At 37.5% G+C, this 13,624-nt stretch overlaps 1 protein-coding gene across 1 annotated transcript in view; it reads right to left on the bottom strand.

Annotated features, from left to right (window-relative positions):
- Positions 1 to 13,624, bottom strand: part of EYS (eyes shut homolog) — a 1,768,116-nt gene that overhangs the window by 947,615 nt on the left and 806,877 nt on the right. The gene's annotated exons all lie outside the window — the stretch shown is intronic.

The following is a 13,624-nucleotide window of genomic DNA, read 5'->3' as shown; positions in this document are numbered from 1 at the left end:
GTACTCCAAGCGTCCTGGTGGGAGTGAATATTAGGCTTCAGCAATATGTTTTAAAAGCTTCATATGTTTGCATTTATTTTAAGTTAGGAATTTTTATGCCAGGAATTTATTCTAGAAAAGTTATCATCACAAAGGCAAAGATGAACTAATGGGGTTATTTATAGTCGGCAGAATTCCAAGATTACCACAGTCATGCCTAATCTCTCCACTGCCACCCCCAGTGTGGGTGAAGCCCATGATTGTGATGAAATATCACTCTGATTGTGTCCTGTTGCATGGCAGTGAGGAGAGTGCCTGGGATGAGTCTAACCCAATAGAGTGAGTGCTTTAAAAGCAGAGAGATTTTTCTGACTGGTACAAAAGAGGCAGAGAGGCTCACACTGTGTGGCCTAGAAGAACTAAAGCAAAAATCCAAGTTGTGAATGTGGGGACGATGCAGAAAGAAACCATGGGTGACATCTAGGAGCAAGAAGTGTTCCCTGGCTGACAGGAAATTGGGACTCAATCCAGCAGCCACAAGAAAACAAATTCAGCCAATAACCTGTGGACTTGGAAGAGGACTCCAAGCCCCAGATAAGAACAGCAGCTCCAGTGTCATCTCTAACATCAAGTAACTGGAAAGCATCTATATAACTAGGAATAAAGACCAGGTAAGCAAAATTTGACATATTAGTCAGTAATTAACTTTCATGTTTGCAAAGCCCACGTACAACCTATGTGAAAACAGTGTATAAATTTCTGTTTCTATGTATCAATATATATATTTTTATATACACTCATATATTTTTATATTGCATATTGTTATGGGTAGAACTGTGTCTCTCAAAAGAGGGCTAAACCCCAGTACCACAGAATGTAACCTTGTTTGGAAATACAGACTTTGAGCAGATATATTCAAGTTAAGATTAGGTCATTGGAGGAGACCCTAATCCTTATCTATAGGGGACATTTGGACTCAGTGACAGACACACACAGAGGGAAGAGCAAGTGAAGATACAGGGAGACCACCGTCTACAAACCAAGGGGTGGCTGAGGCTCTCAGATGTTACTACAGGTGTGAACGTTCCCTCACAGTTCTCAGCAGGACCCAGCCCTGCCAACACCCTGAGTTTGGACTTCTAGCCTCCAAAACTGTGAAACAACAATTTCTGTTGTTTAAGCTACCCAGTTTGTGGTACTTTGTATGGCAGCCAGGAAACTAATATACATCTTTTACGCTCTTGTTGGTGGAACTACAGCAAAATTTAACAATAACTGTCTTAGTTGTTGAAAATTTATTTAAGTGAGTTCTGAAAATGAAATTGGTAGTATTCAGTCGTGTTTAACCTGTTAACATGACAGGGTCTGTGCAAGATGGCGGAAGCGTAAGACGCAGAGATCAACTTCCTTCCCACAGATACATTAGAAATACATCTACACGTGGAACTGCTCCTACAGAACACCCACTGAACGCTGGCAGAAGACGTCAGACCTCCCAAAAGGCAAGAAACTCCCCCACGTACTGGGGTAGGGCAAAAGAAAAAAGAAATAACAGAGACAAAAGAATAGGGACGGGACCTGCACCAGTGGGAGGGAGCTGTGAAGGAGGAAAGGTTTCCACGCACTAGGAAGCCCCTTCGCGGGCGGAGACTGCGGGTGGCAGAGGGGGGAAGCTTCGGAGCCACGGAGGAGAGTGCAGCCACAGGGCTGCGGAGGACAAAGCGGAGAGATTCCCGCACAGAGGATCAGTGCCGAGCAGCACTCACCAGCCCGAAAGGCTTGTCTGCTCACCCGCCGGGGCGGGCGGGGCTGAGAGCTGAGGCTCGGCTTCAGTCGAATTGCAGGGAGAGAACTGGGATTGGCAGCGTGAACACAGCCTGAAGGGGTTAGCGCACCACAGCTAGCCAGGAGGGAGTCTGGGAAAAAGTCTGCAGCTGCCGAACAGGCAAGAGACTTTTTCTTGCCTCATTGTTTCGCAGCGCACAAGGAGAGGGGATCCGCCTAAATGAGCTCCAGGGACGGGCACGAGCCGCGGTTGTCAGCGCAGACACCAGAGACAGGCATGAGACGCTAAGGCTGCTGCTGCCGCAACCAAGAAGCCTGTGTGCGAGCACAAGTCACTCTCCACACCCCCCCTCCCGGGAGCCTGTGCAGCCCGCCACGGCCAGGCTCCCGTGATCCGGGGACAGCTTCCCCGGGAGAACGCACTGCGCGCCTCAGGCTGCTGCAACATCTCGCTGGCCTCTGCCGCCGCAGGCTCACCCCGCATCCGTACCCCTCCCTCCCCCGGCCTGAGTGAGCCAGAGTACCCCAAGCAGCTGCTCCTTTAACCCCGTCCTGTCTGAGCAAAGAAAAGACGCCCTCAGGCGACCTACACGCAGAGGCGGGTCCAAATCCAAAGCTGAACACCTGGAGCTGTACAAACAAAGAAGAGAAAGGGAAATCTCTCCCAGCAGCCTCAGAAGCAGAGGATTAACTCTCCACAATCAACTTGATGTATCTGCATCTGTGGAATACCTGAATAGACAACGAATCATCCCAAATTCAGGAGGTGGACTTTGGGAGCAGGATATATTAATTTTTCCCCTTTTCCTATTTTTGTGAGTGTGTATGTGTATGCTTCTGGGTGAGATTTTGTCTGTATAGCTTTGCTTTCACCATTTGTCCTAGGGTTCGGTCCGTCATTTTTGTTTTGGTTTTTGTTTTTGTTTTTTTTAACTTAAAAATTTTTTTTCTTAATAAATGTTTTCTTAATAGTTTTTTCCTTATTTTCTATTTTTAAAAATTAAAAAACTTTTTTCTTAATAAGTTTTTTCATATTTTTATTTTAAAAAAATAAATTTTTTTTCTTAATTTTTTCTTAATAATTTTTTCTTATTTTTAATTATAAAAAATTAATAAAGTTATTTTTAAAATTTAAAACAATTTTTCTTAATAAATTTTTTCTTAATATTTTTTCTTATTTTTTATTATAATAGATTTATTTTATTTTATTTTATTTTATTTTATCCTCTTTCTTTCTTTCTTTCTATTTTTTCTCCCTTTTATTCTGAGCCATGTGGATGAAAGGCTCTTGGTGCTCCAGCCAGGCATCAGGGCTGTGCCTCTGAGGTAGGAGAGCCAACTTAAGGACACTGATCCACAAGAGACATCCCAGCTCCATGTAATACCAAATGGTGAAAATCTCTCAGAGATCTCCATCTCAACACCAAGACCCAGCTACACTCAACGACCAGCAAGCTACAGTGCTGGACACCCTATGCCAAACAACTAGCAAGACAGGAACACAGCCCCATCCATTAGCAGAGAGGCTGCCTAAAATCATAATAAGGCCACAGACACCCCAAAACACACCACCAGACGTGGACATGCCCATCAGAAAGACAAGATCCAGCCTCATCCACCAGAACACCGGCACTAGTCCCCTCCACCAGGAAGCCTACACAACCCACTGAACCAACCTTAGCCACTGGGGACAGATACCAAAAACAACGGGAACTACGAACCTGCAGCCTGTGAAAAGGAGACCCCAAACACAGTAAGATAAGCAAAATGAGAAGACAGAAAAACACACAGCAGATGAAGGAGTAGGGTCAAAACACACCAGACCTAACAAATGAAGAGGAAATAGGCAGTCTACTTGAAAAAGAATTCAGAATAATGATAGTAAAGATGATCCAAACTCTTAGAAATAGAATGGAGAAAATACAAGAAACGTTTAACAAGGGCATAGAAGAACTAAAGAGGAACCAAGCAACGATGAAAAACACAATAAATGAAATTAAAAATACTCTAGATGGGATCAATAGCAGAATAACTGAGGCAGAAGAACGGATAAGTGACCTGAAAGATAAAATAATGGAAATAACTACTGCAGCACAGAATAAAGAAAAAACAATGAAAAGAACTGAGGACAGTCTCAGAGATTTCTGGGACAACATTAAACGCACCAACATTCGAATTATAGGGGTCCCAGAAGAAGAAAAGGAAAAGAAAGGGACTGAGAATATATTTGAAGAGATTATAGTTGAAAACTTCCCTTTTCAGAATTAGAAATGAAAAAGGAGAAGTAACAACTGACACCACAGAAATGCAAACGATCATGAGAGATTACTACAAGCAACTCTATGCCAATAAAATGGACAACCTGGAAGAAATGGACAAATTCTTAGAAATGCACAACCTGCCGAGACTGAACCAGGAAGAAATAGAAAATATGAAGAGACCAATCACAAGCACTGAAATTGAAACTGTGATTAAAAATCTTCCAAAAAACAAAAGCCCAGGACCAGATGGCTTCACAGGCGAATTCTATCAAACATTTAGAGAAGAGCTAACACCTATCCTTCTCAAACTCTTCCAAAATACTGCAGAGGGAGGAACACTCCCCAACTCATTCTACGAGGCCACCATCACCCTGATACCAAAACCAGACAAAGATGTCACAAAGAAAGAAAACTACAGGCCAATATCACTGATGAACATAGATGCAAAAATCCTCAACAAAATACTAGCAAACAAAATCCAACAGCACATTAAAAGGATCATACACCATGATCAAGTGGGGTTTATTCCAGGAATGCAAAGATTCTTCAAAATACGCAAATCAATCAACGTGATACATCATATTAACAAATTGAAGGAGAAAATCCATATGATCATCTCAATAGATGCAGAGAAAGCTTTCAACAAAATTCAACACCCATTTATGATAAAAGCCCTGCAGAAAGTAGGCATAGAGGGAACTTTCCTCAACATAATAAAGGCCATATATAACAAACCCACAGACAACATTGTCCTCAATGGTGAAAAACTGAAACCATTTCCACTAAGATCAGGAACAAGACAAGGTTGCCCACTCTCACCACTATTATTCAACATAGTTTTGGAAGTTTTAGCCACCACAATCAGAGAAGAAAAAGAAATAAAAGGAATCCAAATCGGAAAAGAAGAAGTAAAGCTGTCACTGTTTGCAGATGACATGATACTATGCATAGAGAATCCTAAAGATGCTACCAGAAAACTCCTAGAGCTAATCAATGATTTTGGTAAAGTAGCAGGATACAAAATTAATGCACAGAAATCTCTTGCATTCCTATACACTAATGATGAAAAATCTGAAAGTGAAATTAAGAAAACACTCCCGTTTACCATTGCAACAAAATGAATAAAATATCTAGGAATAAACCTACCTAGGGAGACAAAAGTCCTGTATGCAGAAAATTATAAGACACCGATGAAAGAAATTAAAGATGATACAAATAGATGGAGAGATATACCATGTTCTTGGATTGGAAGAATCAATATTGTGAAAATGACTCTACTACCCAAAGCAATCTACAGATTCAATGCAATCCCTATCAAAGTACCACTGGCATTTTTCACAGAACTAGAGCAAGAAATTTCACAATTTGTATGGAAACACAAAAGACCCCAAATAGCCAAAGCAATCTTGAGAACGAAAAATGGAGCTGGGGGAATCAGGCTCCTTGACTTCAGACTATATTACAAAGCTAGAGTAATCAAGACAGTTTGGTACTGGCACAAAAACAGAAACATAGATCAATGGAACAGGATAGAAAGCCCAGAGAGAAACCCATGCACATATGGTCACCTTATCTTTGATAAAGGAGGCAAGCATATACAGTGGAGAAAAGATATCCTCTTCAATAAGTGGTGCTGGGAAAACTGGACAGGTACATGTAAAAGTATGAAATTAAAACACACCCTGACACCATACACAAAAATAAACTTAAAATGGATTAAAGACCTAAGTGTAAGGCCAGACACTATCAAACTCTTAGAGGAAAACATAGGCAGAACACTGTATGACATAAATCACAACAAGATCCTTTTTGACCCAGCTCCTAGAGAAATGGAAATAAAAACAAAAATAAACAAATGGGACCTAATGAAACTTAAAAGCTTTTGCACAGCAAAGGAAACAATAAACAAGACCAAAAGACAACCCTCAGAATGGGAGAAAATATTTGCAAATGAAGCAACTGACAAAGGATTTATCTCCAAGATTTACAAGCAGCTCATGCAGCTCAATAACAAAAAAACAAACAACCCAATCCAAAAACGGGCAGAAGACCTAAATAGACATTTCTCCAAAGAAGATATACAGATTGCCAACAGACACATGAAAGAATGCTCAACATCATTAATCATTAGAGAAATGCAAATCAAAACTACAATGAGGTGTCATGTCACACCAGTCAGAATGGCCATCATCAAAAAATCTAGAAACAATAAATGCTGGAGAGGGTGTGGAGAAAAGGGAACCCTCTTGCACTGTTGGTGGGAATGTAAATTGATACAGCCACTATGGAGAACAGTATGGAGGTTCCTTAAAAAACTAAAAATAGAACTACCATATGACCCAGCAATCCCACTACTGGGCATATACCCTGAGAAAACCATACTTCAAAAAGAGTCATGTACCAAAATGTTCATTGCAGCTCTATTTACAATAGCCAGGACATGGAAGCAACCTAAGTGTCCATCATCACGTGAATGGATAAAGAAGATGTGGCACATATATACAACGGAATATTACTCAGCCATAAAAAGAAATGAAATGGAGGTATTTGTAGTGAGGTGGATGGAGTTAGAGTCTGTCATACAGAGTGAAGTAAGTCAGAAAGAGAAAAACAAATACAGTATGCTAACACATATATATGGAATCTAAGAAAAAAAAAAAAAAAAAAGGTCATGAAGAACCTAGTGGTAAGATAGGAATAAAGACACAGACCTACTAGAGAATGGACTTGAGGATATGGGGAGGGGGAGGGGTAAGATGTGACAGGGTGAGAGAGTGGCATGGACATATATCCACTACTAAATGTAAAATAGATGGCTAGTGGGAAGCAGCCGCATAGCACAGGGAGATCAGCTCGATTCTTTGTGACCACCTAGAGGGGTGGATAGGGAGGGTGAGAGGGAGGAAGACACAAGAGGGAAGGGATTTGGGAACATATGTATATGTATAACTGATTCACTTTGTTATAAAGCAGAAACTAACACACCATTGTAAAGCAATTATACTCCAATAAAGATGTTTAAAAAAAAAAAAAGAAAAACATGACAATTTTCCTCCAGCCTTTTGTTTTATATTTCTTTCTCTTCATTTTTGAAGTTTTTATAATAAATATCTATTATTTTCATTAATTGCAAAATATTGATAACCCTCTTCAAAGCAGCAAAAGTTGGGTGTTATTTATGTTCTTATAGATGTTAAATAAAAACTAACAACTAACTTGTAAAGTCATTTCCTTTCTTATATTCCCTTTTCTTCTGTCTCATATCTGCCTTTTGGCATTTCATAGTTTGTGCATTAGTTGTACACATGTCAGGTTTTATGTTGACATATTAGATACAGCCATGACTAAAAACAGCAGTTTTCTGTCTCCACTGAAATGAAATAATTAATGGGAGATTAGTATTGAATAGTCAGAATATGCACAGAAATTTTCCTCAATTCATTGTCTAACTAAGACAGCTCTTCCTTCAGCGAAGAATATTCATTTCAACACATGTTAATGTTGATTCAATGGTGGAGTAATCATTTAAGGATTCAGTGAAAGCTGAAAATTTATTAAGAAACCTGTTAGTGGTGTCGAGTGGGAAAGACAGGCATCAAAGTAGTAATCATGAAAATGTATGGTATAGTCTTACGATGGGAAACTTACATGAATGACATGGAACTAACCAAGTCAAAGGTGAGAAAATTCCCACTGAGGAAGTGATTTGTAAGGTGAAGACTTCTGATTTATGCAGGATAAGTAGAAACTAGCGGCGGAGAGAGCTGGGGGGTTGGGCTGTATAGAAGTCTGACTAAAAATATAAATATATCACTGAACAAAATTCTGTGATCTTGGTTAAGACACTCAAAAATGGTTATGATGCCATGGTCCATTAAATGCATGATTTCTTTTGAAATCAATCTTGATTTTGTAGAAATAATTTTCAAATCTGCATTTTCTGTCAAGAATAAATCTCATTAACTGCTCCACTACAAATGGCCACTTCTGTCACTACAAATTTATATAGGGACAGCTATACATTATTAACAAGCTATGAAAAGTCACTGGCTAAATGTCACCAAAGCTGAGATATAGCTGCACCTTGAGATTCATATAGCAAACAGTTTGGTTTTAATCATCTTAGACCACAAGATGTCTTGACATTTGAGCAGCGACTTTTTCCTCTTTAACTTGCACTGGAGTCAGACCTCTATTATCTCAGCCATAATTTTCAACTTAAACTGTGATAGAAAGTTTTACCTTCTAAATTAAAAAGGCGAAAAAAAAAATCTATCCATCAAAGACCTTATCATTCATTTAATTGATGCTCACCTCCAGCCTTCTCCTCCCCCATCCCCAAACATAAGTGAGCAAGGGCAGCTATAAAATTCAAGCATCTTTATAACTTCCAGAAATGTTTTGAGCTAACTGCCTTTCTGTTACATTAATACCTACGAGAAATGATCTTGCTGAACTACATTAAATATATATGATTGATTTTACTGTTTTTTTTTTAATTTTGATAAAATAAATAGGTTTCATACTTGTAAAGTATGCATTTGAATACTTTTTCTGCTCACGGTCTAATAATATTATCAGGACATCAGTCTGTGGTTCCCACAAAATGTCTAAATTTATTAACAATATTTCACTGACAATATCTAATATACAATATTATGAACTTAAATTTTATTAAAATATATCATTTTAGCTTTCTACTGTGGAAGAGTCACAACAGCTATATAAAGAAAATGTAATTTTTTAAACTAATAATAATCAGGAAAAAATTACAAAACAGACATCTTAATACAGAAAGTGGTCACCAACAAAATTCTATCAAATATAACCTGAATAACTTGTAAGAAAACATGTGTGCCTCAATGTCTTTTATAATTTTACTATGTGTATAGGGCAGCAAGCTATGGATGAACAATTATTAGAAACAATTACCTGGATCCCCTATTTCCAAATTATCAGGAGGGAGATACATTTAGATATAAACTTTACTTCTTGTGTAGTTTCATTTTACATTAAGAAGGCGACACATAAACAACTGTAGTCTCCCCATAAAATTTAAAGATGCAAGAAAGAAAAACAATTAGGGACTTCACACCTTGAAAATACCTAGACTGTGTAACTGAACTCAAGATGTCCTCTATGCAGAGGTTCTAGGATTATAGTTTGCCATTCCATGGCGCCCTGTGAATATCTGTTCTGTTTTTCACAACTTAAACTTCAAAAGGAAAAAGACTAATGATTAAATTAATTGGTTTCTTACAGGTCCCTGTCAGTTGTCTTCTATTTTATTTTAAAATACATATATAATAAAGTAAGTTATAATTAGTATAATAAATTTATACATGGAAATGAAGTAGATGATGGTGTATAACATTGGGCACACCATTGTTTTTTTTATCTGATCTATGAAGGGTGATACTTAAAAAATATAAATTTACAGTATTTTCACTTTTTATTTTGCCAGGAAATATGTGTGGTGAGAAGTCTGTTGTTGTCTTTAGCTCTTTGACAAGTTGAGAGCACCACTTTTATGTTTGCTTCTATTTCCTCTTCTTTATTTATTGAACAATATTCAAGTAATATTTATCAATTACTTATTATGTATGAGACACTGTACTAGGTTCTCTACAATGATGAGCAAAACAGACATGATGCTTGCAGAGATTATATTCAAATAGAAAGAGAAAAACAAGACTCACACAAAACAGTAACTGTTGCCATGATCTATCATGGTAATTAATGGGAGATAAGACCTAGATTGTGGGTGGTGGGAAGTGGGGAGATGTTTCCCTACACCTGTTCTTTTGATAGTCAGCAAGGGGACAATCACCCTAGAACAGCAGGCTTTGCTCAGGCACAAGAGGGTATTTAGTCAGCTGCCCCTACAGGCTTGACTGGTTGATGGAAGTTATGCTAGGCCCTGAGAATTTTTCCAGGATTTGCAGTTCTCAGTTGGGATTCTCTGGAAACAAACCCTGAGCAAAGAGTTCCAGTGGAAGTAGTTTTTGGAGAGATGTAGAAAACACCTAAAGTTGAGTAAGCTGGTAGAGGGAAGAGAATGCAAGAAATGAAATTTGCATTATTATGTCAATTATTGAAGTGGGGATTAGGGTTTATTCCCTGGGCAAGCTCTGGTCAACCATGAAAAATATACTTAAGAAATACCCGACCTGATGGGGTGAGAAGGATAAGGTACTTACACCCCATCTCCCACCAAGTATAGTCATAGGCTGCATGCTGGATTGGGGAGATGCTGAGGAAGGGAAAGAGTGTGAATTCCCCAGAATTTCTGTTCTGCCTTACACGGAAGAAGATTCTGAAAGCTCTCAGGCTCATAGATACAAACGCAGGCCGCTAGAAGATGCTATGGCAAGTTGAAATGGTAACATCATAGCAGTGTGAGAGGTACCCCGACAGCATCTGATAGAGTGAGTTGAAATTACTTGTATTAAATAATTACTTGTTGACTATTAATTAAAAGTCACAGACCTGGGCTTCCCTGGTGGTGCAGTGGTTGAGAATCTGCCTGCCAATGCAGGGGACATGGGTTCGAGCCCTGGTCTGGGAAGATCCCACATGCCGCGGAGCGACTAGGCCCGTGAGCCACAATTGCTGAGCCTGCGCGTCTGGAGCCTGTGCTCCGCAACAAGAGAGGCCGCGATAGTGAGAGGCCCGCGCACTGCGATGAAGAGTGGCCCCCACTTGCCGCAACTAGAGAAAGCCCTCGCACAGAAACAAAGACCCAACACAGCCATAAATAAATAAATAAATAAAATTAAAAAAAAAAAAAGTCACAGACCTAAGTGGTATGTAGATTTTTGTCCAGTAGAGATGCAAATCATTTCTGTTCAGTGGAAACAAATAACTTCAAAGGTTTATTATTTATTGTTCTGTAGGACAGTAACCAGATTTGTATTTAATTTAGTAATGTTATTCTCAAATGCCTTTATTAAACTTCCTATAAATATATATCTTTTCAAATGCCCTATGAACTAGTCAACATCTTCCAGGTAAGTCCTCTCATTAATTAATGAAATTAATGAATTCATTTATACTTATTTATTTTATATTGGCATGACAAACCTACTTATCGTTTTAAAAATATAACTTAATTTGTCTGTGGCACATATTAAGTGTTCTTTATATGTTACTAAATTTAATTCTCAGAATAGTACATGTAGAGAGGTTTTTATTTTATAAATGAGAATAATTGCGTGTTAATAAGGTTGAGTAATTTGCCCAAGGTCACAGTTGTTAAATAATGGATTTGAATTCAGACGCAAGGAAGTCGGGCTTGAGAACCTTTCATGTTTTGAGAATAACTGCACTAAACATTTTCTGATAGGAGCAGAGATCCCTCCCAGCTAAACATGCAACTACCAGACAACTGTGCACATCCAGGCCAGAAAAATAGCCCTTTACTTAAAAGAGTCAGATATGTTTTAATTTTTAAAAGAATTAATTAAAGCATGAAAAACTGATAATTTTCCCAAAAAATAATAGAACTAGACTTCCTTAAGTTACTAAAGTTATCTTGCTAAAACTTCAAAATTCACTAAAAATTTAGTAGTGATTATATATACTTGTAAAACAGTATATTCTGATGAAATGTAACATCACTAATAAGGGAGAATTTCTCAGTTTTCATTCTCATTAAGTCATATAAAAGCCTAAGTGAGGGAATCTTTAATTGGATACCACTTCATGTGGCTACACTGTACATTGATCAGTTAACAATTTTTTGAACGGTTGGTAAGTGAGTTGCTCATGGTAGACTAAATTAGGCTTCTTGAACAAATCTCAGGCAGCTGAAAGTCACAAAGTCTTATTTCTTGCTTATGAGATGTGTCCATCAAAGGTCCACCAGGACCACCCTCCTCCATCATCATTCTCACTCTAGACCATCTGATGGAGCAGCCATCATCCAGAGCATCTGCAAAGTCTACCACCAGCACTAATCTCTCTCCCCACTGGTCACATCATTCCCAGTCAAATTCTTTACCCAAAAATATCAATGCCGCTCCACCCCGAACAGAAGTATCTGGAAAAGGAAAACTGGAATATTTAGAAAAAAACCCTAATGAGTATCACAACATAAAACAAAGTGAATATTCATAACTATATTTATTTCTATAATCTATATTTATCCCTCTATTTCTCTCTTTCTGTGAAAAGATACATATGAGAATTTTAAATTTGTATATATATATGTATATATACATAAGAATATAAATGTGACACATCTGTGATAAAAATTATATAGACTTGGAGTTTTCATGAAGACACATTTGTGTTTTACTGAAGCTTTGTCCATTTTAATAATGTTCTGGCATTTATACAGCATTGAATTTGGGGGTTTCAAATAATTAATTAGTAAACTTGGAAATATGCTTTTAATAAAACAGAAAAAATAGCTTTTTGTGAGGAAAATAGGAATACACTGAGAAAAAACTAAGTGAGTTAGGGAGAGATGGTAAAAGCAAAACATAATTAAATTACAGTAAATTGTTTGCAAAAGGGATTTATCGAAAATTGGATTTCAAACTATTATAGTTGAAATCTAATTTAGCTTTTCTTGGCTCAAAGAAGATTTTTTTTTTTTTTTCCTTTACACTATATTTTAGGTTCCAGGTTTTGTATAAAATTTAGACTCAAAGAAATAGCCCTAGTCAGTATCAACATTATCATCCTCAGTTTTTTGGATGTTTCAAAATTACCATTATTCTAAAGTACATTTATATTATATTTAAATGTGTTAAATAAATGGGTTCGTTAATTAAATGTGTGTAGGAATTAAAAACAAAATTTGGAAATTATTATTTCACTGACATAAGTATTACACTTAATATCTTCATGCTTAAATTTACCCAATTGTCATCATCCATTTTTACTCCCAAGAATACTTCTCTTTTTGCCTATCCTGATCTCAATCCTTGCTATTCACAGGAAGCTATGCTCTTTCTGTTTTCTAAAGTTAGGCCACTGGTCTTTCCATATTTACTAACATATCATGAAAATATCCAGGTCTTTCATTCTAAAGAGAGCACCCTGATTACCTACTTATTACCTTTCACCATTAAAGTAATCTTATTCATTGCTTCCATTTGTAATTTCCCAGTTACTCCTCAATCCAAGACAACAATTTGCACCCTTAATGCTTAGTTTAAATTGCTCAGATGAAATAACCAAATCTAATGATTACAAAAAGTCAGGACTCTCTTTTAAATCCTGATTCCTTTTTGAGATTTGATGCAATAAATCATTCTCCTCTGGAAGTATGATTCTCCCCTAACTACCAAGACTCTCTATGTTAATCTTTTACTCCTTGTTTCTTTCATTTCACTGGTTCCAGTTCAACTACCCACTTCCTAAAAGTTCTTTCATTAGGCTTTAAGGTCTGTTGTCTTTTTTTTTCTTTCTTATAAGTTCTTGCTAAGTTATTCCACATCCAGATAAATGTTTTTTATCACCAACATTACGATGACTCCAAATTGCTCTCATTGATTTAGACCTGAATGTTGGGTTGCCCCTTAATTATCCTCACTTAGATGGTCTACAGACACCTTACAATGAACCTAACACTAAATTGTTTGTCCAAC

The sequence above is a fragment of the Balaenoptera musculus genome, chromosome 12 (genome assembly GCF_009873245.2).
Source record: "Balaenoptera musculus isolate JJ_BM4_2016_0621 chromosome 12, mBalMus1.pri.v3, whole genome shotgun sequence".
Classification (NCBI taxonomy): Eukaryota; Metazoa; Chordata; class Mammalia; order Artiodactyla; family Balaenopteridae; genus Balaenoptera; species Balaenoptera musculus.
The sequence above is the reverse complement of the archived record's forward strand: the minus strand, read 5'-3'. Positions and strand labels throughout refer to the sequence as shown.